Here is a 26,294-nt window from a genome sequence, read left to right as displayed (position 1 = left end):
TCACCATGTGTGTTGGTCTATGCCCTTAATCGCAGCACTCAAGAGGCAGAGGCAGGTAGATCTCTGAGTAAGATGCCAGCTTACAAAGTGAGTACCAGGACAGCCAAGGCTCTGTTACAAACCCTGTCTCGAAAAACAAAAGCAAAACAACAAAAAAGAATGTTCTCATCTAGACAACATTCCATATGAAGGAACAAAATAAGAACTGTTGTATCAGTGGTCCAGTCCTTCACTCGTCTCTTCACTAAAGAGAATTCTAGCACAATCCATTCTGTGCAAGGACAGTAAAGCACATCAGTCTGTGCAGAAAATGCATTGAACAAAGCCAGAGATGGAAAGACGTCATCACTTAAGATGTCCTCTCACAGGAGATGAATCTTGTTTTATTCCAAGTTCAAGGCTGCTGCAATGAGACATGAAGCGTTCTCAGAACTGGGAGGATGAGAAGAGTCTTGGACCACGTATTTCTCAATTCACCTCAACCCAAGCAAACTTTCTTGCATCTCTATGGCTGGGCCTCCACAAGTTAGGTTCCCACCCTCCCACAAAGCCTGAAGCAGAAGACACCGTCTTCTTTGAGAATTACCTACCAAAGGGATGACCCTAGTTCCCAGAGAAGGACATCCCAGGCTGGAAATCCAGCTGGAAGCTATTTTAAAAGACACACGAAAGAAGAAGAAAATAGCATAAACTTATGAAGGCTTTGTTGATGTTGTTGTTATTGTTTTAGTAAATGCTTTAGAATTCAAGGTCCAGAACCTAATGGTCTGAAGAAGTCTGTGTAATCAGTGAGTCAAGGTGAGGGAGACACTAAGGTAGTCTTGGTCTGAAGCAATTATTTTACATAAGAAAAGGTGAAAAAAAATAAGTTATTACCGTGAACACAATAATTGCTGTTCATGGTATCTGAGAAATACTTGAAGGAAAACATAAGTTTGAAATTATTCTTTGGTTATAGCATTTTGTTCCAAAGCTACTGTCAGCCTGAAAAGAATTTTTTTTTCAGCAGTGGACAGTAGCATTAAACTTTAACTTCCAAAATGAAAACTATCTCATCACACTAAACTTAAGTTCCCTGGAGTTATCCTAACCAAAAATCACTTTATTTATTTATTTTATATCCAGGCTGCAGTTCCCCCCCCCTCCTCTCCTCCCAGTCCCTCCCCCAATCTCCCTCTGTCCCCACCTCGTAATCCATTCCTCTTTCACTTCTGTTCAGAAAAGGGCAGGTCCCCATAGATATCAATAAAACAAGGTATATCAAGTTGCAGTATGACTAAGAACTTTCCATATTAAGGCTGGGCAAGGTGACCCAGTATGAAGAATAGGGTCCCAAAAGCCAGTAAGAGTCAGAGACAGGCCCTGTTCCCACTTTTAGGAGACCCACAAGAGGATCAAGCTACACAACTGCCACACATATGGAGAGAGCCTAGGTCAGTCCAATGCAGGCTCCCTGGTTGTTGGTTCAGTCTCTGTGAGCTCCTATGAGCCCAGGTTAGTTGATTCCATGGATTTTTCTTGTGGTTTCTTTGATCTCTCTGGCTCCTACAATCCTTCCTCCCCCTCTTCCACAATATTCCCATACTAGTTGGCTACAGACGACTCTGGATTTTCCTTCTCAGGATTTCCCCTAACTCTGTCTAATGATTGACTGTGGGTCTGTATCTGTTTCCATCAGTTGGTGGATGAAGCCCCTCTAATGACAACTGGGCTAGGCACCAATCTATGAATCTATGTGTATCTATGCGTATCATTTGGCAACATTACATCGACAATTATTTCTTCCAGTCATATTTGGTTCTAGGCTAGGTCTGTGTTATCCAGCCTGTGAGTCCTGGTACTCCAGGCTGTGTGGGCAATGGGCTTACTCTCCTGACAAGGGTTTTAGGCTAGACAAGACATTGGTTTGGCCACTCCCTCAATCTTATCCCAGCACAACCCACAGTCAGGACAGACTGCAGGTCAAAGGCTGTGTGGCTAGGTTGGTTTTCCACTCCCTCCACTTGAAGTCTTGCCTGGTCACAGGAGATGACCGGTATAGGCTACGTATCCACTATTGCTAGGAGTCTTAGCTGGGCTCCATCCTTGTAGATTCCTGAGAGACTCCCTTAATTCATTCAGATCTTTTCCTGACCCTGAAATGTCCTCCAGACCCAGAAAGACAAATATCCACTTGTGGATATTTACTGTAAAGTAAAGGATAATGATGCTACAATCCACAGACCCAAAGAGACTAGATAACAAGGATGACTCAAAGGGGGCACTGCATGGATCTACCGGGGAAAGAGAAATAGAAGAGATTTCATGAGTGTCACTGCAGGGGGTGGGAGATACTGAAAGAAACTACTCAAAAGCCACTTCCTAAAGAAAGAAAAATGACCTGATCTGAGATATCTTGGCAAAGAAGTAACAAACTGAGAAAAAAATTCCCTAAAACTCAAGAAAACAAGTTTAATAAATACTACTAATGCTGAGTCCAGTGAAGGAATGTGACAATCTGCATCCTTGGCAGCTAACAGCCAATAACAAGGTAAGTTTTACTGGGGAGTGGTGGCACACACCTTTAATCCCAGAACTCAGGAAGGCAGAGGCAGGCAGATCTACATAGTGAGTTCCAGGACAGCTAGAGCTACACAGTGAAACCCTGACTCAAAAAAAAAAAAAGAAATTAAAAAGGGGTGGGGGAAGATAAGGTTCGGCAATGGCTCAAAACATTGCCTCTGTTTAATGAAGATGGGTAATTTTAGATATACACATATTTACAAGAACACACATATTTCACATAGCTATTTTATGTTCTTAGGGCGATATGGGAGCATTGTTAATTCCAGGTCCATACATAACATATGTATAAGGTTACATGTAAAGAATCTTCTTCTAGGACATCTTGTTATATGCTCAGAAACATACATTAAGAATTGTATTGATTAGGTGGGAGCGGTGCAGGTCATGAAACAATGACAGTGGCCAGGAAAGGAGAAGATGGCTTTTGAAGAAGGCTGTTGGGGTGGGTAATAGAACACATGTAAAATGGAAGTGGCAAGAGTTCTACTTCGAGGCAGAAGAGAACAGGCTTGGAGGCAAGCAGCGTGACTGGGGGAAGGGGAGAGAGAATCAACAAAATCAAAGTGTCTATGAAAAAGCTAGAGGGAGCCTTGCTGCTCTTATCTTGACTGCTTTCCTTTTTTAAGTAAGAATTTTAGACAGTGAGCATGAAGATAATCCTTTTAACAAACTTATTTGCTCCTTCCAGTGCACCAATCCCTCCACCCACACCCCATACACACATGTAGACACATGGATCCCTATCTGTATTCATGGCTAGCCATAAGAAGTACCTCAAGGAAAGTAAGTGACTGAAGCCGGGATGTACAGTAGACTGTAACGATCTGGCCTCTAAATTCCTTCCTCTGCTGCTCCTGTCAGGGTGGCTGACATGCTAAGGGATGAGGAAGGGAGGAGTCTGTGGGAAGAGGTGCCCTGCAGCCCTGGAGCATCTAAAGTCTCAGTAAGTCCCTCCCCTGTAAACTGCAACTCCCTCATCAGGAGTCACTGACCATCTGTTGGTGGAATGGAATACCACCGAAAACCAGTCGCTCTTCATTGCACCTCAGTGTAACGTTTCCTAGGAAAAACAAGGGGCAAGCTGATGCTCTGATTTACCAATTTCTCCCACTGATGCTTTTCTGGCAACTCATCATTAAAGCTCAGGCACTGACCCGTCAAATCAGTGATACAGAATGGACTTCCTAACTTCCCCACTTCCCTAACTCCTTTCTACTACGATTTTGGATGACTAGAAAATGGAGAGATTTTTCTGAAATCGAAAAGGAAATTTCCTTGAAGTTGCTTCCCCACAACATCAAAAGGAAAATAAACCCAGGGATCTTTGTCTTTTTCCTCACAATAAAAAGGAATGTAAAGGAGAGAAGATGTTTCATCTCTTCTTTTAAGAAGGGATCTTAGAAAATAAGTCAGAGCTAAATGTATTTATGCTAATATGCTGTCCTTACGATCTCCCCACTCTGAAAAGACCCCAAGCCCCGTCTATTCACTCAGTTTGATCTGTCAAATATTCATGAGTGTCTGGAACAATTTAAATAATCTGACACTGACACATTTGCTTATGTCCTAATTGTATAAATAAGACATGTTTATAAGTTATTTTAAGATTGAATGTGTAATAAAATTCATCAAAAAAGTCTAATGACCTGAGTTCCATCCCTGGCTTCCACACCATGGAAGACAAGAATGGCACCTGTAAGTTGCTATGGTATTTGAATACATATTCACACACACACACACACACACACACACACACAGAGAGAGAGAGAGAGAGAGAGAGAGAGAGAGAGAGAGAGAGGGAGAGAAATGCACATGCACACTCTAAAGTAAATATTTTGGGTTTTTTAACCACATAAAGGTTTAAAAAGTAAAAGAGATTATGTCCATCTGAAGAGAAACAGAAAATGGTATGCTGTCTGTAATACTCAGGGTTCTCTAGAGGAACAGAACTGAGAGTATATATATATATATATATATATATATATATATATGTATATATACATACATATATATTCTATCTACATTATGTCTATTCTAGGAGTATGTATACACACACATATGGAGAGGATTTATTAGAATGGCTTACAGGCTGTGGTCCAGCTAGTCCAACAGTGTCTATCTACCAAAGGACATTCCAAGAATCTGATAGTTATTTAGTCCATGAGCCTGGATGTCTCAGCTCATCTTCAATATATGCCAGAATCTTGAAGAAGTTGGCTGTGATGCCAATGAAGGAATATACTTGCTAGTGAGAGCCAAAACAAGCAGGCAGAGAGAGCGCAAGTTTTTTCCTCCTATGTCCTTTATATAGGCTGTCATCATAATGTGTGGCCCAGATTAAAGATGGATTTCCTCACCTCAGATTAGAAGTTGGTCTCTCCGCTTCCAATGATTCAATTAAGGAAATTCCCTCATGGATAAACCTAGTCACTTGGGTTTTAGTTAATTTCAGATGTCAAGTTGTCAACCAAGAAGAACCTTCACTTCCTGTGACTGCAATTCTATTGTCAGACATATGGCTTCAGGCCAGCATCTTTAGATGGGAACATCAATTTCAAAAAGAAGTATATATGGATTATTATTGATCAATTTAATCAGTGTAAAAATAAGTCTGAATTGAAGCAGAGTCAAGTAATACACAAGTTTCCATATTGTTGTAAAAGGGGAAAGATTTGATCTACAAAGGAATTTAAAGTGACCATTGTAAGGTTTGGAGAAGATGGGGGTCAGAAAGACTGAAACTGAAACTACCCAGAATGTCACCAAAAAGAGAGGAGGTCACACACACAAAAAAAAAAAAAAGGAAAAGAAACAAAAAGGCTGGGGAAATCTGTAAAGCCTAGATACGCATGGGTCTTTCTTTACTACACAAGTGGCTGCCTTCCTCAAGCCTTAGCATGTCATCCCAAAATGTTGACTGAAATAGTGCTGCTCGCATAGAGAACTTGTCGTGATACATCTGTTTTATATCTGAGGATTTTCATTGTTGATGTGGTATTTTACAGGAACTCATGTCTCATAAGGGCATACATTCCCAAGTTCTTTAACATAAGAAGACCAGAGGGGTATACCACACGCACCCAATATACAATGCTCCCAGTGAAACAGCATGTCATCATTTTCTAGACAGCTGACAAGATTCTAGGATGAATCTTTCCTTCCCCACCACACAACCCTGAAGGAAGAACGACTGGTAAGTCCATAGCTAACATTTTCTTTCCGCTCTCCACTCCGATGTTGGCTGATGCCTCTTCAATATACATTTTGTAGGAATAATTTTCATTATTTGTCTTTTAATATTTAATACAGAACATTAATTCTACTAATATCCTGACAGTAGTTGTGATTTGAAATACCCAATTGGGACGATGCATGTCTTCTAAATAAAACGTGCTGGTTAGAATCATGCCTTCTTGTGAGGGTCTCTTTGATATTCGCTCCCAGTGTATTGCTCTTTTTCTCTATCACCTATGTCTATATGAGCCTTCAGAGGTTGAATGTGTGTGTTCGCCTGAATATCCTTTTTAATCCTTTGTCTCCTTCAAGTATGTGACATACTACAACAATCCACTGAGTAGACAGGCATATTTCCCCCATGGCTAAGAAAACAGAAGAATAAAATATTGAAGAGAATTGGCCAATAACAGAAAACTTAACAATGATAAAACTTGGTAAGAATGAAGAGTTCTGGGCTTTCAGAGTGATCAGCTTTTCTCTCCTCCAATGGTATACCAAGGCCATCTCCAGAGAAACATACCAAGTAGGGCATCTATCTGCCTGTCTGTATCTGAACCATTTATGTTCAGTGTGTTAAAGAAAACACTTAATTGTGTAATTATTTCTTAAACAAGGCCAGAGTCATTCTTATTTCTGGCCACTTAGATTCTGTACATTTCATTTGTGATCCTCAAATTAAGTTCCCCAAATACCCTCTAATCGTGGACTAATTCTGTCAACTAATAAACCATTTGTTCCACCGCATAGCTGTGACAGAAAGATTAAAGTAACACTTAACACACCACGAAATTAGTTAAAATTGTGGTGACATCCTTCATTCCTCCTCAACCGAAATGACATTTTCCCCCAAGTGCTACATATTCCCAATTATGTAGATGCTACCATGTAGGACTTTATAAGTTTTTTCTTACACAGCTATATGCCAACTACAGTTAACATGGATTTATAGCTACATATTTCTATGTATCATTTCACCCCCTCCATCGCTCATAGGCAGGATGATATGATGCATTCATTATCTGTTCTATCCAGAGAATTTTACTCTATATCAGTAATACCTAACTCACCACAAAACAGTGATATAAGCTTCACTATCCAGAGACAGCCAATCAGAATATAGGAGTAACACAGTGTATCTTCCTAGTCATGTCTTTGAATGCTCTCAGCCACTGGCCTATGAAAACATCAGATTCAATAGCAATTGGAATATCTGACGACCTTTTCGAGATGAGAGTACAGTCTCTCTCCAGAATTGCCAATGATTATGGTGTTCCCATAGAATGACTATCCAATTAATTCATCTATTTATAGCTTTATTAGATTCACAGTGGTTTGAGAAGCAAGTTATCTGAAAAAAAAAAACCCTCTAATCTAGATTAGGACTAATGATCCTTTCTTTCCCTCATCACCAGAGGATACTGACTCGGGACCCAAATGTGATCTCTAAAAGTTTCCACAGAGCATCTGGTGTAGAAGCACCATTGCAAATCAAGCTACCACAGCCACTGAAAATATTTAATAAGCATGGCAACTCTTCAGTTTGAAAAATTGTCTGCAATGAAAATCACCACATGCTCTATGATACTGTCACCTGGGTATGGTGTACTTTCAGTGCATCTGAGTGATCCATAATTATTATCCAGAAACGATCCTGGAGCACCTCAAAACAGGACATACTGGTAATATTGAATGGCTGGGTTTCATTTCAGCTTTTAAAGTAAGGTGTCATCTCCATGTAATGCCCTTTGGAATCACAACGATTCCAAAACTCAGTCCCTGGTGTTAACCCTTAAAATCTCTCCCATTCAGTAGAAATTAGTCAGTGACTTGTCACCATCTTAATGAGCATGCTTAAGGACCTAGGTTTAACCTCCGACTCTCCAAAGAGTGTAATTCAAGAATCCACAACAACAATAGACATGTTACATTGAAAACGAAAAAGTTCACAAGGCCTCAACCCTACACAAAGAATTATGGGTAACTAAGGAATGCTGGCAGCAGAAGAGTTCATCTTCCCCAGCGAAGGGCACATCACTTAATTATTGAGTATCAAATGGTCAGCCCTGAAAAAAAAAAGATATCTAAGTAACATCATTCAAATTGAGCAGGGTATTTTTATGTCTTTGTAGTCTATATGTATATACATGTATGTAACATATATATATATGTGTGTGTGTGTGTGTGTGTGTAGAGAGAGAGAGAAAGCAACAATTAATGGAAAAGAGGACATAAATTTAAAAGAACGCAGAGTATATAGGAAGGTATGAAGAGAGGAAAGAGAAGAGAAAAATGATGTAATATTATAATCTCAAAAGTTAAAAGAATTTTAAATTAAAAACAAAGAATTGACAATGATAATGACATGTATTGCAGGCAGTTGTTTACACTTCTCTCGAACTGTCTAGGGGAAGTGGGGAGGGACGAGAAGAACAGTGACTCAGGTAAGGATGGGGAAGAGCAGATGACAGGGTCAGAGTTCCACCTCTCTTGGTTCTACTCGGGTCAATCGCTATCAACATAATGTCTCCATTAATTTCACTCAGCATTTATGAAGTGCCTTTTCTCAAGTGGCTTTTCGTCGATAAGTATCTTAGTTTAAAGCATTAAAGATAAAAGAAAGTTATATTTTTAATGTTATAGAGCAGATATGTGTATTCTCTGAGGACCACAAGGCTGGAGTTGCAACCCCTTGCCGTGCATGCATCCACCAGGCGGACTGTCTCGGCTTCTCTCAAGGTCTTTGTGCCAGTGTTCAGTTTCATTTTGCATAGCTATCCCTTTGCCTCAAACATCTTTACTTTCATAACCTAATATTCTACACAGAACTTCCCAGAGGCCAGTCAAAGCCTCTTCAACTGGTGTCACTCCCTAATCTTCCGGAGGAATCGTCCCATATCAGGAAGTGGCAGCTTCAACCATTGGTGGCTAAAGTCAGATGTCTTATACATGCTTAACTCTCATGGCTCAGAAGTGATTCATAAGCAACTCTTTCTAGTTCTCTCAAAATACACTTCAAATTCTGCACTTCTTCCGATGCCAGTCTGGCATACTCATCTCTCACACAGTCTTGTGCCCACCCATCTTCTGTAGACAGCTTTCAATGTGTTAGTCATTGGGCCACTCCTGGGAGATGCAACCCAGCCCTCCTTCCTGGCATTTTCATCTGCCATTCCTTGGACCAGCACGCTCTTCAGGTACTTAGAGGAATCGGTCACCTGTTTCAAGTCTTTGCTTTCGTGGCAATTTTTATACGCATCCCTAAACACATTACTTAAAATTTCATATAGGATCACTCCATAAAACTCTGTGTCACCTTACTTGTTTGATTTCTTCAGCACATGACAGAGTTTTATGTCCAATATGGCTTCAATTTTGTCATCCATCTCAGAGTGCAAGTCACAAAAAGTCAAGAACTTTTGCCAGTTTGTTGAGGGCAGTAACTCAGGGCCCGAAGCATCACTCAGAAGTAGGTAAGTTTCCCATCTCCTTCTCTATCTAAGTCTGAATCTGCTCTTCCAAATTCTTACTTCACATGTATATATTCCAAATGTTCCTTCAGATTCATCACTGTAAGAAATCCATTAAAATACAGGAAACACTTACTCAAACCTGGCATAACTACCCAAGCCTCATTCTGGGCTTTTCTTCAGTACACAATTAGCCATAAAAATGGTATTAAGCTTTTAGAGATTTATAATGAGGTTTCTGTATATAAGAGACATAAAAGTGGTTGATTTTAAGTATTTAAATCAACGTGAAAATATATGGTGCATTTTAATGACTCTAGCGGATAAAACTATTCATTTATATTACATACTTACTATTTGGGGCATAGTCTCTCTGCTATAATCTACAACCTCAACTCTTTTTTTTCTGTTTTTAAGGGAATATTGCAAAACAATTTTAATCACATAAAAAAGTGTTCAATCAAACCAATGGCTCATTCATTGTCTGCTTAGGTTACTTTTTGAAGTTTCAGTTAGCAAGAAAGCCACTTTTCTGCTAGCTGGGCATAGGCAACTGCTGGACCTGAATAAAGTGCTGTGTGCAAGCTGGGCTGAGTCTGCAGCAGGCAAATGCAAGTCAGTTCCTTCAGGAAGCAGAATTTTGTCATATGCTGCAAAATCCACTCAGTTAAATAATCTGTTGTCATTAGCAGGCCACTCCTAGTCACAGAAAACCTTGGTCATCAACCACGATTTCATCCACATTAGGTTTACCTTGACTCAAGTCTTCCCTATCAAACCCAGAGACCCAAGTCTGGAAATAAGTAGGTAAATAAAATGGTCCCATTAGAAAGCAATGGAAGGACAGAAACTTGTCAAATATCAACAGTATTTACTAAGAATAAAATGAAATGCTAACTCGGAAACTACTATATAAGACTTAGTTTAAATAGTTGATTGAAAGCTGATAGGTATATAGGTAGGAAGGTAGATTCTAGAATTTTTGCTGGTATTGGCCAATGTGAATTGCTTGGAACATCACAACCCTTTCATGGTTTGCACCAAGAAAACATGAAAAATTGTTGAGACCGTCACAGTTACTCATATAAAGCTTCCATTATATAAAAATAATTCTCCATACACTCAAAACAAAACCAGAACATCAGTTTAATTAGAGCAAGTCAATTCTGCAGTGGGATAAGTTAATGCATTTAATGCTGTCTGGAACACAGCAAGGACTGAATAAAGACTGGCCACATGGTTTGAGGCAAGCAGAGTAAAGCACCAGAAACTAGAGGAAATCACCTCATTCAGATTAAAAAAAAAAGCTACAGGGCAAACCTTTATGGAACAGAAGTTTTTCTAGCAGCAAATAAATCATATATCTCAAAGTATTTACTTAAATTTAAATAATACTACACAGTTGGATACATTTAAATGAATATTTTTTAGTGAGTGAGCTGCTAAAGAAATAGTCACACTCACAGGAGAAATCTTTGGACTGGATTTGTGATTCCAGCTTGACTTCTTCCTCAGAGGAACATTTTGGAGGCAAAATCTTTGACAAGAGCGCTTTGTGAAAGAGCCACTCATGCCTCCTCAGCTCTGCACACAGAGTGAACCCCCAAGCCTTTGCTCAAGCAGTTCAAGGGCTTACCTAACTCCTAGCTTCCTGCCTTCGCCACTGTGTAATCCTTGTATCTATGATCTCACCTCGTTTTACTTCAAGCTTTGTGGGATTGAGACTGATTAATTCCCACTTGGAAACCCCTAAAATACTACTGCTTTTGAATACATGATTAATAACATCATTAGGAAGTACTAAGTGCCATGTATTTGCATCTGGATGACAATATTGTAAAAGGCCAAAATCAAAATAGTGATCTTGGTGTTTTTTAAGAAGTTCCAGAGGATTCAGTGTTTACATTATGATTACAAAGCCTCTTCACAGTTCACAAGTGGCAACTCTGCTCTGCTCTACTTACACCTGATTAATCCGGTGACCGTGTTCTAACAGCGGGTGATTTAGTGTGATTTATTTTTGGAAACTATTAATAAATAAAATTTTAGTTTATTCAAAATACCTATGTATTTCAAAAAAGTGTAACTTTCAGATGCAATATTTGACTCAAATTGGTGTACTGTCTACATCTAGCAGGAAAAAAGTACTTCAATTGTCACCTTATAGTAAGCTTTTAAAAATAAGACATCAAGTTTACTCCCAAACCTGAAGACATATACCACAGAGCAACAAAAAAGTAAAATTAACTTATAAATACCTGATGTCTGTACTTACTTATTTACATTTATAGCCTTTCCCTTTATCCTTCTTTTTATACATGTATATACATGCAGAGAAAAGATACAAAAATTTAACTAATGTTATATATTAAAGCAACATATAGCATGTAAATCTAATAAATAGGCTTCAAGAATAGAGAAAAGGATCACTATTTTTACTGTTTTTTTATTACAAGTTTCAGAGCAAAAATTCAAGGTCAAGATATACTGCAAAAATATGACATAATAGCTTATTTTGAGATGCTTAGTACTTTAGGAAAACACAATTTAGAACAGATGCAAGAGTTTCTGGAAGCTGGAAATTTTTTTCAGTTTGTTACTTGTAAGATGATTCCATTTATGTTTATTGTATACTATGTATTAAATAGTATCATTTAATGTAATATCACATTTGTATTTGCTTCATAAAATTTTATCAAATTTTATATTTATGTTATCTGCGTGTCTCTGCAGACATAAATTATTCCATTTCCACTCTAGTGGTTAGATGTTGGGATCAAATGGAATGACACCAGTTCCTCTGACGCCACGGTTGAGGTGATTTTTTTTTTTCTTTTGCAATGATAAAATAATCTGCACCCTGATATTTTGCCACCAAGTAACATTCAATTCGTTAGCAGCCCTTAACCTAATGGTCTAGCTCGCACTGATAATCTTTGCCTGAATCCATTATTTCATTATAGATTACAAAATAAAGTGATTTCTCTAATTGTATTATTTATTCCATGCTGATCAGATGCATTCTTTAGGATAAAAAATTCTTGAGACAATTTGTTTATGCTAAAAAGAATTTCCTACTAAGAACAAAGGACTAAATACTTAATCCTTCCATTTTAATTACTGACGCATATGTTAAATAGCATAATAGTCATTTCCACTGGTACAGCTGAAGTTTTGTTTTGTTGTGTTTTCTGTTGGTTTCAATTGTCCTCCCTTCAGTCAAGAGCATTCTAGAGGCTGGTTCCTGGACTGTTCTGAGTTGGCTTGGTGTCTGGGAGCTTCTCTGCTCTCTAGAACAGCTAGTTCTTCCCAGCTCATTTGCACTCTGCCTTGGCACCGAGGACTGCTGTACCACCAGTATCACCATGATGAACCTCACAGAGACCAGAATTAATATTTTTAAAAGGGCTGTTGAAAAGGACAACTTTTTCTCTTAGAGGAAAGTGCTTTTATATAAAGTCACGTGGATGTTTTAATTTCACACTGAATATTACAGTATTCTTATGTAGACTGATAGCAGACATTTGTTTGACCTACATGAAGCATAAAATCCTACAAACACTACAACTACAAGTAAAGTTATAATAAAAATGGGTTTTGATACTCAGAACATAACACTCGTATAATCACGAAACCTTCGTTATATTGATATAGAATTATTAAATATTGACTCATGAAAAAGAAACAATTCAAAACAACTCAAAAAGACCTTAAAAGGTACTTGAATCAGTTGTAAATTCATACAGTTAAAAAAAAGTGCATCTGCAATGAGTCACATGGTTGGGACAAATTCTTCTGTCATAGCATTCAAAAAATAAAATTTATCTGATTTTAATGCAAAAGTCAATCTACATTTTAAATATTTTCAATCTGAAAGAAAGGAATGCCTTCCTAAACAAGGTGTGTAAAACTCATATTTTATCTTTTTTTTTTATTTATTCCTTGTGTCTACCACATCATGCATCTCGATCCCACTAATTCCCCATCCCTTCATCTCTTCCCTCTGCTGTAGCTGCTTTTTATTTCATCCTTGGCTCTTCTGGAGACCCATCACCCAGCTCCCAAATAAACCACACAGATTCTCATCCTGTCATATGAATGCCCAGTCTTAGCTTGGCTTATTTCTAGCCAGCTTTTCTTAATTTAAATTATCCCATTTACATTTTTGCCTCTGGGCTTTTATCTTTCTCTATTCTATATACCTTTCTATACTTCTTACTCCATGGCTTGCTGTGTAGCTGGGTGGCTGGACCCTAATGCCCTCCTCTTTTCCTTGATCCTCAACCTCCTCTTCCCTGCTTTCTCCTCCTACTTATTCTCTCTGCTTGCCAGTCCTGCCTGTCCTTTCTCCTGCATAGCTATTGTCCCTTCGGCTCTTTATTAGACCAGTCAAGTGTTTTATGTTTTGTTTGTTTGGCTTGAGGCAGGTCTTCTCTGTATAGTTTTGAAGCCTGTCCTGGAACTTGCTCTATAGACCAGACTGGCCTTGAACTCACAGAGACCCAACTGCCTCTGCCTACCGAGTGCCAATCTGAAGAAGGATGCTTAAAAGAAATCCCACACTAGCTCAGAATTGAGAATATCAGATGGTTATTTATTTAGGGGTAGACTCACAAATCAGAATCCTCTGCTAGAATGGAGAACAGCACCTGAATCCCACAGCCAGAAAAGAGGCTTGATGCACACTTTACACTGGCATAAATAGCATCAGGCCAGGCCCAAGTGGGCAGGTAACTTAAAGGCTACTGGCGTTAGGAATTCCTAAAGCACCTCCCCCTTTTGTTTAAATAAGAGACTTCTAAGCCTAATACAAAATTATATACAAATAGAACAAATTTATCAAGCAAGAAACATGTGATAAATGTTTCAATAATTATTCTATCCTAATGAGTTTAAGTCTTGTATAATAAAGTACTTGGTCAAGTCACGAGAGGAAAATAACTATGACTATCTAGTCTTCAACCCCATCGAAGATCCGAGAAGGGAAATAATATTACTTGAGTAAGCAGGAAGTGCAATCAAGCAACTTCCAAAATGGGCAACAAATGACAGAGACAACTGACTACCTGGACAATCACCCAAAGTCTCATTTGCAATAATGAAAAACCAACTTTGGCTAAGGCCTAGAGTAACTGACAGACCATGTTCAGAGGCAGGAAAATTTTCAAAATCATCTTACCCTGTCTTGGCAAGATTTGACAGTCTTTTTCCTTGTGTCCTGCTTATCCATTTCTGGATACCATGTACCTTGACATGGTTGAGGCATGGGCAGTTCCTTGTCCAAAGGCCAGTCATGCCAAGAAGAAAACCAACTCCAAATGGAGTGTCTTCAGTGTTCAACATTTTCTCAGGAGCCAATTTGTTGGGAGGAGGTCAGTTGTTGGTTCCCGGCTGTCCAGCTAGCTAAGACGGAAATAATCACACAGAAACTGCATTAGTTAAATCAGTGCTTGGCCCATTAGCTCTAATTTCTTATTGGTTAACTCTTGCATCTTAATTTAATTAAATTATTTAATTTTTAGTAATCTGTGCATCACCACGAGGTCATGGCCTACCAGCAAAGTTTCAGCATGTCTGTCCCTGGCGGCTCCATGGCTTCTCTCTGACTCCACCCTTCTTTCTCTCAGCATTCAGCTCTGTCTTTCCTGCCTACCTAAGCTCTGCTCTGCTATAGCTACAAAGCAATCCCTTTATTAATTAATAGTAATCACAGCATACAGAGGGAAATCCCACATCACCAATCAGGTGTTTTAGACAGGCAAAGTAACACAGCTTTACAGAGTTAAACCAATGCAACATAAAAGAATGCAACACATCTTTGCATCATTAAAAAAATATTCCATAGCATAAACAAATGTAACACATCTTTAACTAATATTCTACAATACTCTGCCCTTGGAAACTCACCCCAAAATAAAATTTAAGGGAAAAAAAGGAAAAGGGGGAGAGATCTTGTTATGGAAGCTGTAGTGTGACACAGTGAGTCATGCAGTAAACCCTTATGTATTTTTACTGGCAAGTGTTTGCTGCAGAATCATTGATCTGGTTTGAGGCCTCTGGTTTCTGCTACACTATCAATGCTGGACCCTCACTGGAATTCCTCTAGGTTATCTTGTTGCTTCCATGTGTCATGGAGATCTTGAAGCTTTGAGTCTGCAAGACCAGTGCCTTCATGTGCTCTAGCAGATCATAGATGGGTTGTATGTTGGGGTGGGTCAACTCATAACCCTGGTTCTGTGCCTGGGTAGTTGCAGGGTTGGTCAGCCATCCAGCTCTCTCTTGTTCTCACCACCAAGGTGAGCTCTCCTGCATTTCCCTGGCTAGTTCACCCCTTGCAGAGATGAGCAAGGGTTGAGGCCAGTTCTCCTGCTTTAACGTCCTCAGGGTCAGTTCTCCCACACCTTCACCTTCAGGGTCAAATCCACTGTGTTACCCAGGTGTGGGGTAGGGTACACTCTTTCCAGTGCTACAGTTGATGAGAGGCAGGGACAGCTCTCCCACTCTTATGACCTTAGGGCCAGTTCTCCCACCTGCCTCAGGCATTGATGAGTAGGGGTAGGGCTGGATGGGGTGGGGAAGGGCATTTCTGCCATGTGACAGATGAGAGCTTGCCCATGCTCCCAACTTTGGATTGGCTCACCCACAGCTCTACCAACAGGGTTAGCTCTATTGAGCTGCCCAGGTAAGGTGCAGGACCTGTTCTCCCTCGTGTTACAGCTTGGGGACATTACTCAACTTCATATGGAAAAACACAAAACCCAGGATGGCTAAAAATAATCCTGAACAACAAAAGAATCTCTGGAGGTATCATCATAACTGATTTTAAGCTCTATACAGAACTGTAGTAATAGAAAACTAGATGGAATTGGCATAAAAATAGACATGTTGATCAAGGAAATCAAATTAAAGGCCCAGACCTAAATCTACACACTTATGGGCACCTAATTTTTTATAATAAAAATTCAGAAATACACACTGGACAATAAAGAAAGCATCTTCAAGAAATGATGCTGGTCTAACTGAATTTCTGCATATAGAAGAATGCAAAGGGATCCATACTTATCATCCCATACAAAACTCAAGTCCAAGTGGATCAAAGACCTCAGCAAGAAACTAGAAACAGTCAACATGATAGAAAAGAAAATGGGGAACAGCCTTGAATGCACTGAATAAAAAACCAGTATCTCAGGCACTAAGATTAGCAATTAAAGGAATGCCATGAAACTAAAAGTCTTTAATAAGGCAATGGACACCATAAATTAGACAAAGAGAAAACCTAAGAATGGGAAGATATTTTTTGCCAACTCTGATACAGTTCTAATATCTAAACAATATAAAGAATTCAAGAAAATAGAAATCAAAAAACAAATAATATAATTAAAAGTTGGAGTACAGATCTAAACAGAGAATTGTCAAGTGGCTGAGAAATACTTAAAGAAATGATCCACATCCTTAGTCATCAGGGAAATGCAAATCAAAACAACTTTGAGATCTCATCTAACACCTGTCAGGATGACTAAGACCAATCACACAAGTGGCAGCTTATGCTGGCAAGAATGTGGAGCATGGGGAACACTCCTCCATTGCTGTTGGGAGTTCAAACATGTACAGCCACCATGAAAATAGATACGGCTTTTCCTCGGCTGGGCTTGAGGTAGATTGACTCTCAATTTTCTGAAGAACTGCCATGAGAAAAAATAGAACACATTTTGTGATTGGACTCTGCTAATGAGGATGGGAGTGGGAGGAATCATGTGGGGGTAGAGGGAGAGAATGCAAGTTAACAACTGAAACTCAGGGGCATTTTGAGAGAGGTGTGGGAGCCTAGTATAGTGGAAACTTCCTGGAATCTGTGAGGGTGACCCAAGTGAAGACTCCTAAATAATGGAGGATACAGAGTCTGAACTGTCCATCTTTTGTAACCAGGCAAGGCTTCCAATGGTGAGCCTGGCTTGCATTTGGTTGTGTTGTTGGCTGAAGATCAGCAAATAACCCACGCTAATGCTAGGACTGCAGGTTGTTCTCTGAAACTTAACAGTGGGGCCCCATAGCTGAGGACAACATCCACACAGCTCACTGAACATAGAGAGGTCCAGTAGTGCTTGCTTGGAGCCTCCAGCCCTATGTTGTAGTCTTCTTGGTTGGAGATAATACTCTGGAGATTATAGAAAGACAAACACGGACACCAACCCCAATCACAAAACCCTCCATCTACAACTGTTGCACAAAGAGGGTGGCCCTTTGTTTGTCCTAGCTAGCTTACACCTAAAATAATCAAATAGAAACTGTATTCATTAAAACACTGCTTGGCCCATTAGCTCTAGTTTCTTATTAGCTAATTCTTACATCTTAATTTAACCCATTATTATTAATCTGTATATGGCCACGTGACTGCGGCTTACCGGCAAGATTCTACCAGCATCTGTCTCAGACAGAAGATCCATGACTTCTCTCACTCTGCCCTTCTTCCCAGCATTAAGTTCTGTCTTCTCCACTCACCTAAGTTCTACCCCTATCAGGTAGGCCAAGGCACTTTCTTTATTCATTAACCAATGAAAGCAACACATGAACAGAAGAACCTCCTACACCACACAACCAGTGCTGCTTGCAAGATGTGATGGGGCAGTGGTGGTGCAAAACATATGGGAGGGGCCAATCCAAGTTCGGTTTAACTTGAGGTCCACAACATGAGAAGGACCTTATGCCATACACTGCATGGATAGCAGAAACCAGAGACTGCGTGGCCCAGAGACCTAGGGTAGAATTAAACACAACTGGGGGTAAAAAAAAAATCAATGAAATGAGTATATTATGCTATACTTATAGATTGACACCTTATCCAGTCATCTTCAGAGAGGATTCTTCTAGCAGTAAATGGGTTCAGTGACCCACAGCCGGACTTCATGCATAGTCTCTCCCCTCTGAGATGATGATGAAGAAGAAGAAAGTGAAGGAGGAGGAGGAAGAGGAAATATTAAAGGAGTCAGAGGAGATGGAAGACACCAGGAGAACATGGCCCACAAAATCAACTAAGCAGAGCTCACATGGGCTCATAGGGACTGAAGCAGCAAGGGTGGGGCCTGCAGGAGTCTACACCAGATCTTCTGCATATACGTTATGGCTGTTAGTTCAGCGTTTTGTGGGACTCCTAACAGTAGGAGTGGGTGTATCTTTGACTCTTTGGCCTGTCCTTGAGACTTTTTTCCTTCTGTTGGGTTGCCCCGTCAAATCTTAGTATGAGGGCTTTTGCCTTGTCTTATTGTATCTTGTTTTCTCTTGTTTGATTGTTGTCTCTTAGAAGTGTGCTCTTTTCTGAAGAGGAAATGGAGGGGGAGTAGACCTGGGGGCGAGGGAGGGGAGAGGGAAGCTGGGAGAAATTTAGGGAGATGAAACTGATACTGTATGAGAGAAGAATCTATTTTTTATACAAATAATTACCTAATCAAAATTATTTTGCTTACAGAATTAAAAAATTGTGGTACATGTGTAATAAAAGAAAGATATGTGTATTTCCAAAGAAAATTTTGGCAAAATATAAATGGGAAGATCTCATTTATTTTCAAAATACATATATAAAAAGATGCAAACTGATGCATATACAATATATATAAAGAGTTTTGTGATAGACAAATACAGATAGCATCCTAGTATCTCTATAGAACATAAGTGGCATTGAAGAAGTAAATCTAACCCTAACAACAATATTTGTTTTATAGAGAAAGTAATTTTTGGAAAACTAACCCAACTCCTTGGCAACAAGAACAGTAAGACAACAGAAGGTTTTGAATTTCCCAGAACTCTGTGAAAGCTGAGGAGCTAGAGAATAGGGTGTAGCTTGCCTTTTGCCATTCCCAGCACTGGGGAGTACAGCCAGCAGCTGGATCATGTGTGCTTTTAGACCATTTGTTTTGTGTTTTTGTTTGTTTTGGTTTTTGTTTTTCAGCTTGTTTTACTATGGAAGACGTCACTGCTATAAGAAAGGAAGGGAGAGAGCTAGAAAGAAATAAAGAATAAAAGAAGAGAGAGAAAACACAGACAAAGAGGAAATGGGGAGGGAAGTAGAAAGAGAAAATATACAAAAGACATAGATTGCTTTGGTTTGAGTGGCCCCCTCCAAATTTTCTGTCCAAACTTAATCTGTAATAAAACAGTATTGGAAGGGGCAGCCTTTGGAGGTGATTGGGTTACAAGGTCTGTAACACAGTGGTTTAGGTCACTGTAAAAGTGTTTGACAGAGATAGTTTTGTATTATTTATTAATAGCACTTTTCACCCTTCCATCCTTTCTAGCATTAGAGAACACAGAACTGCTCACTCCAAGAACACAGCTCCAAGCAACTAAGTTGGGATGCTTGGGTTGGGAGCAGGCTAGTTCTTGGTAGACAGTCCCTGTCATTGGACACTCAGCCTTTAGAACAGTGAGAAATAAGCTTCTGTTCCTTCTAAACTACACATCTCAGATCTCCTGCCACAGTTCTAACCAAACTAAGATGAGAATATCTGTTATCCTGCACCAATGAAGGACTAGGAGTGAAAGCATCTGAATGCTGTCTAGTAATCATTACACCAATGTACCTCCTAGATGGACTCTAAATTTGTTTCTTTATATGCATAGATAACTATGGCTCCCATCCTAATCACATAAGCTTCTTTTTTCAAAAGAAGAAAACGAGTATTGAGATACACAATGGTCCAGAAGCAGAGAATAGGTAGTCAACAGTGCCTGACCCCAACTGATACATCAGCACTACAACTTTCCTAAAGCTTAGGAAAACCATGGAAGAGCCAGAGGATCAGATGTCTGTTGCTGACTACTGTCTTCTGAACATGACTGAGAAGCTACTCCCCAAAACCTCAACAATATGGCTGCCTAAACAATGCCTGCCTAATGACATCATCAGTTGACACATCAGTGTAGAAGGTGGACATTTCACAAGGTCCCACTCATAATTGAAGAAGAGTAAGTTTTCTCCAAGGATGAGCTCTTCAATACATTACCTAATTAGGATACCCCTAATATATACATATTATATACAGTGGATGCAATTGGTTGTATATATACATGCACCACAAATACATATTTCTCATATATACATATGTATATATTAGTTTTTTTTAATGTCATTAGTTTAGGAAGGATTGGAAAAGATATGGGAGGAGCAGGGGGAGGGAGGTTGGGAAATGCTATAAACACAGTACTCACTTATTAAATACTCCAGAAGAATAAAAGTTTAATTAAAGAAAAGAAACTCATTGACTTTCCTGGGTTGGTTAATCCTCTACCGTGTCCATTTGGTTACTAGCATTGCTTGCCCAAACCCTTAACCTGAAATGTTTCAATGAGATTTCATTCTGTAACTGTATTATTTTGCATCTTAAATTAGGAGCAACACCCTGGTAAGTTATCCTTGATTATAATAAAAGTCTTCTCTCCCCCCCTCCCCCCCACAAAGGAATCTGCTTAACCTCAAAGCTTTGGGAGCAAAGTGCACGTCATTCAGAAAGGAGACAGGATATTCCTGGCACCAGCCTCACCAGGCATGAGCAACCCAGGGTAAAGAAACACTAACGTAGTGCTGATTTAAGCTCCTATCAATCCCACCATCATATCTCAGCAGATGTAGCCATCGCCCCCTGATGACTGCACTGCCGTAAGTCAAGTGACATCATTTTTTTTTTTTTTTTTTTTTTTTTGGTTTTTCAAGACAGGGTTTCTCTGTAGCTTTAGAGCCTGTCCTGGAACTAGCTCTGTAGACCAGGCTGATCTCGAACTCACAGAGATCCGCCTGCCTCTGCCTCCTGAGTGCTGGGATTAAAGGCGTGCGCCACCACCGCCCGGCAAGTGACATCATTTTTAACCTGAATGACTGAAGATGCCTAACTCTTTTTTGGCATCTTACTTAAATCCGTTCCTTACAACCCTGTCCAAAGACTCTGGGTGAGTGTTGGTTCTAATCAGTGCAAACCACTGGAAACTGACTTGGGCTAACGTGAGCAGAAAAATGAATTGTGCCACAACTATTAGAATGTCCTCAGGTCCATTGGAAGTCATGGAATTAAACTCAAGAAATTGTAATGACTCAAAGAGGTCAGGGAATTGAGGGACACAAAATTATGTCCAAAGGAGAATCAGGGGATGAGGCCACAATCACTGTCCATGGAGGCTCACCATCACCCCAGCTGCACTGATTGCTAAATAGGATCCTAGGTATCCCTATGCTACTGGATTAATCTCTCCAACCAAAAAGAAGCACTTGCTGGAGGGAGCACATGCCCTTCATTCTAGTAGTAGGAAGATGTACCTATCCCTTTATGGTTTTCATAGTAATAGACAGAACTCCAATTAAAACCACATAATGGGGCATTGCCCAATTAGCAAGAGCCAGGGATTTAGTAATGGAAAATAATAAATATCAGCAGTAATCTTCTTTAAAGGAGCCCCTTAACCTTAGCAAGCCTGCTACTAAAACTGATCACTGACTAGTATTCCCCCACATTGGAAGGTCTGCACTCCTAATGCAGCATCACACAGTCCCCGTACTTTCTCTCCAGCTTCCTTTTCTCTTCTTTCTGCACATTTTTAATTGATGAACATTGGTCCTCTCCTGGTTCCATTGCTCTTCTTGGGCAGTTATTTCTGCTAATATTTTTCTCTCTTTATTTCTACCCATACAATGGTTACATAACCTTCAAGAATCCTCTCAAATGTAGCCACTTCCAATGTGCCATGCTTCTAGATAATCTCCCCCCCCCCTTTGAAGGCCCCATTCAAAAGTGTTTACATTCCTTTCAATCTATACTTCAATCTTGTGTGTACCCTACCTTTCTTCTGTAGATTGTAGTCTCCCAAGGAGCAGGGTGTCATTTATTCTTTGTATTTTTACAAATACCATTAACGTTGATGTCAAGTAAATGCTACGCTACATGTGCAAATGTAGCAGTGAGACACCAATCCAAAGTATAATGAGCTGCAATTGCTGTGGAACAAAATGACGAAGAAGGCACAATAACAGAAATGAGCTCCACATTAAGAATGTTCTATGTAAACATCAAATTCTGAGGAAGAAATCAGCTTTCTTTATACACTTCCCAGACAAAAGCATTCATTTGCAAATGACTCGCCCTGCCCTTTGGAAGGTAAGCTTCCTAGGAGTACTAAAATAGCATTTGATTTCAAAAATGTTATTCCAAATGTCTATTGTGTATTGGAAGGTATACATACATAACACAAAGGATGAACCCTTCCACCAACTCCTAGACTTTCAAATATATACTCTCAGGCTCTGCGTTTCACAACAAAAGAGGGAGGAGAAACAAAGTGGCTTAGAGGAAGCTAAAAAAGGTGGCTGAAACATTTGGGGAAAGTTCTAATAAAAGAGGTCAAGAGAATGGATATTATTGAGCATAAAGACTAGAGGCTGATTTGAGACAATTTAATCACAATCAATGAATGCATGCAGGGCTCTCACATACAGAATGATCACCAGTTTCTCATCAACTTCAGTTTGGATCAGAACAAGAGGAAAAATATGTTAGATAAAAGGAAGATTTCTCAATCATAGGAATTAATTAATTCTGAAAGGATAACTAAGGAGAGCTTTAGACTCTTGTTACTTCTGAGAAGCTTTCAAAATGTGCTTGAGAAGGCACCATCTACCCAAGGTGAGGCTCACACAAGGAGTCTTAGCAAGGTCTCTTCCAATGTCTCAACTCCCAAGTTTCAAATTTCTTTTCTCTGAGATAGGTTTGCTTTTTTAAAAATTTCCTGTTCTGCCTAAGAAAAACTGTGTTTAAAATAATTTTAAGATTTGGTTATATTCCAGTTTTCTCCCACATCCATCTTAAAATTCTACCATTTTGATGACTGCTTCCTGGCATTTATTTGAGTGCAAACCATAGAGAGAAGGTGAGCAAGAACATATGCAATCTGGATTTTTAGTTATAGTCTAGTTAGTGTCTCTTACCCTCCATACTGAAGAGGGCTTGGACAAACCATGGCTCTTGAACCACTGAACCATGAGTGGGTCTGTAACACCGATGGTATCAAAAATAAAAGGAATGAAGGAAGAAGGGAAGGAGGGAGGGAGAAAAAGTGAGACTAGGATTGAGGTAATTGTGGCACAACTCCCCTCAATGTTAATAAGACTACCATTTTCATTAAAGTTTGTTTGTTTAACTGTGCATTCCCAAATTAGCAAAAGAAACTGACAGTCCCAGAAACGAAAGCAAATGATGATTGTTTGCAATTACAGGAAATTGTGAAGTTTTACTGGTATATCAGGAAGAGTTCTCCAGACACATTTCTGGGATCTAACTGGGAGACCCAAGACATATACACAGCAGAGGGAAAAGAAACTGATTTAAGGATTTGGCTCATCAGATTTTATTGACTAGCAAACCTCTCAGGAAAGGGCTGCTGTTGGGGGTCTTGAATTCTGGATCTGTTGAGAACGCCAGTAGGCTGGAAATCCAGAAAAAAATGTTTGTGTCCATCTTCAGATAAAAATCTTTCTCCAAGAAACCTCATTCTTAAATCTTCAGACCTTCTTGTCATTGGCTGGGGACCTTCAGCATTATCAAACTAGCCTGCTTCTTTAAAGTCAACTAGTTGTAGATGTTGGTTAGATCTACAAAATAAATTCACAACATTTAAACTAGTGCTGGATCAAACAACTGGGCACCAACCTAGCTAAGCTGTCAGATGGAATTCAGTCATCATAACTTAGGGTCCTTGTTCTTTTAAGGGGAGGAAAATTCCCTGTTTGTCGTGTGAGCACCTGCATGGAGGCAGACATGTTAAAGTGCACTCATTTGAACGGGAAAGCCTGAAGCACACTTATATGGTCTGAAATTGCTACTGGGTGCTTTCCTCTGTAACTCTGTGCTTCACAAATTGGAGCGGGGTCTCTCTCTGAACACAGCTGGTATATTCCAGCTAGCCCAGCTAGCCAGCTTGCTATGCAGATATCTCTCTGTGCCTCCTGAGTGCTGAGAGTACAGGTGGCCACCGCATCAAGATAGCTCTTACGTAAGCGTTCTAGCGATCTTAATTCTAGCTCTCATTCAGCATTTTTGCCACTGAGCCACCTCCCTAGCCCCAACTCCTTGTTCCTAAATGTGCTAAAACCCCTGAAACGCTTCTGATGAGCTTATCGTTTTTGATAGGAATGATCTATTTGCAATTTGACTTTTGTGTTTAGTTTATTTTTGTTGTTTCGATTATTTAGTTACATATATCTGTCATCTGGAGTTGTTCTAGGCCGTAGGAGTACAGAAATAGAGATCAGTAAGGCACTTGACCTCACAGCCTTGCATTCATCTGGTTTAGAGTTACCACTCTAAATGTACAACATTATGCATTACCAGAATAACATTATGTGATATCACTACATAACATTAAATTCTATACCTACCAGCTTGTCTGCTTATCCCTTTATTCCTTACTACTATCATTTTTAACAATCTGACAATATCTGTTTTCTCGCAGCTTTGTACAATGAGTAAGGAGTATAACACAGCTCTGAGTAGCTATAGATCGAAGTTGTGTCCTGAAAAGAGTTAATAAATGTTCCTGTACAATCTTTTCATCCTGAAAATAATAAAATAATGACCCACGGAAGTTAGCATTTTAAAAGTCATATAATTTTATTCTATCAGGAATAAGCTACAAATATCCAGGGTTACATTTCATCTGATAAACCATGCTTATAAAAAACAGGTTTATGAAACCATGGCAATTATGAAAATAATGATCCCAAAATACTACAACAACACTAATGAGCTAGTTCAAGAGTATCATTCAGTCTTCAGTGCCTTTCCTCCTCGATAAATTGATGTCAATTTGAACATTTTCTTCAGTTAGGGAAAACATAAACTTAGTATTTCACACATAGCTATAAATACATATCCACTGACACACACAAAATAACTAGCTCTAAGAATTTCAGAGTCCAGGGCCAGGAACATAGCTCAGTTGACAAAGCGCTTACCTTGGGAGCATGAGGCCAAGCCCAGAAGCCGAAACTCACATTCTAAAGCACGTGTGGCAGTATGCACTTACAACCTCAGTGCAGAAGAGGTGGAGACAGGAGGATCCCAGGGCTTACTGGCCACCCAGCCTCACCTACTCTGCATGTCCCAGACCCCTGAGAGCCTGACTGCAAAGCAAGACAGACAGAAAATGAATACTGATGTCAGAGTGCTGTGCCCAGAGGTCAGAGCGTTGTTAAGCACGCCTCAGAGAAGCCAGTGAGAGACTCTGAAGCACTCAGCCTTAAATGGGAAGTCGTCATCCAACCTCCCCCCCTCAAGGCTCAAATTAAATGTGGAAGGGGTGGGGAGAAGAAAGACTGTACGAGTCAGAGATGGTGGATGGCAAACTGTATCTTCCAGACACTACAGCACGGATAGTTGCGTGAACTTACAAAGACTGCAGCGGAATGTACAAAGGTACAGGCCCGAACCAGGGAAAATCTCAGCACTGAGAAGGGAAGGCGGACATGCATATGGGTGCAGGGCTTGTATTATCAGTTTGCTTTTGGGTTTGTTTGTTTTTTTGTTTTTTGTTTTTCTTGACTTTTGGGCGTTTTTGTTTGTTGACTTGTTCAATCTTAGAAGAAGAGAGAGATTTTCATTTTTTGGTTTTTGTTGGATTTTCTGTCTGCTTGTTTTTTTAGAGAGCACGAACATGAAGTCCAGTGGGTAAGGAGGTGGAGAGGACCCGGAAAGAGAGGGGAAAGAATCAATCTAAATACATTGTATAAAATTTTCAATTAAAATGAAATAAACAAGGTACAGAATACCTAAAACAATACCTAATATTGACCTCTGGCTTACACACACACACACACACACACACCCCAAAATAAAAATAAATTTGTTAAAAATTCAGAGTCCTAAAATAAAATGTATTAATGCACACTGCCAACTCCAATACACAAGTCCAATACACTTGCCCCAAACTTTCAACAGTTTGACAGTCTATTTCAGAATTGCCCCAAAACAAACTCGGCTTTCCAGGAGAATT

At 39.6% G+C, this 26,294-nt stretch overlaps 1 long non-coding RNA gene across 1 annotated transcript in view; it reads right to left on the bottom strand.

Annotated features, from left to right (window-relative positions):
- Window positions 1-14,495: 14,495 nt before the first annotated feature.
- The window catches only part of LOC119804076, a 92,545-nt gene continuing 80,746 nt past the window's right edge, over window positions 14,496-26,294 (bottom strand). Inside the window, exon 3 of the long non-coding RNA XR_005283783.1 lies at window positions 14,496-14,672. This is a non-coding gene — a long non-coding RNA (uncharacterized LOC119804076). The remainder of the gene's footprint in view (window positions 14,673-26,294) is intronic.

This window comes from Arvicola amphibius, chromosome 18 (assembly GCF_903992535.2).
Source record: "Arvicola amphibius chromosome 18, mArvAmp1.2, whole genome shotgun sequence".
Lineage (NCBI taxonomy): Eukaryota > Metazoa > Chordata > Mammalia > Rodentia > Cricetidae > Arvicola > Arvicola amphibius.
The sequence above is the reverse complement of the archived record's forward strand: the minus strand, read 5'-3'. Positions and strand labels throughout refer to the sequence as shown.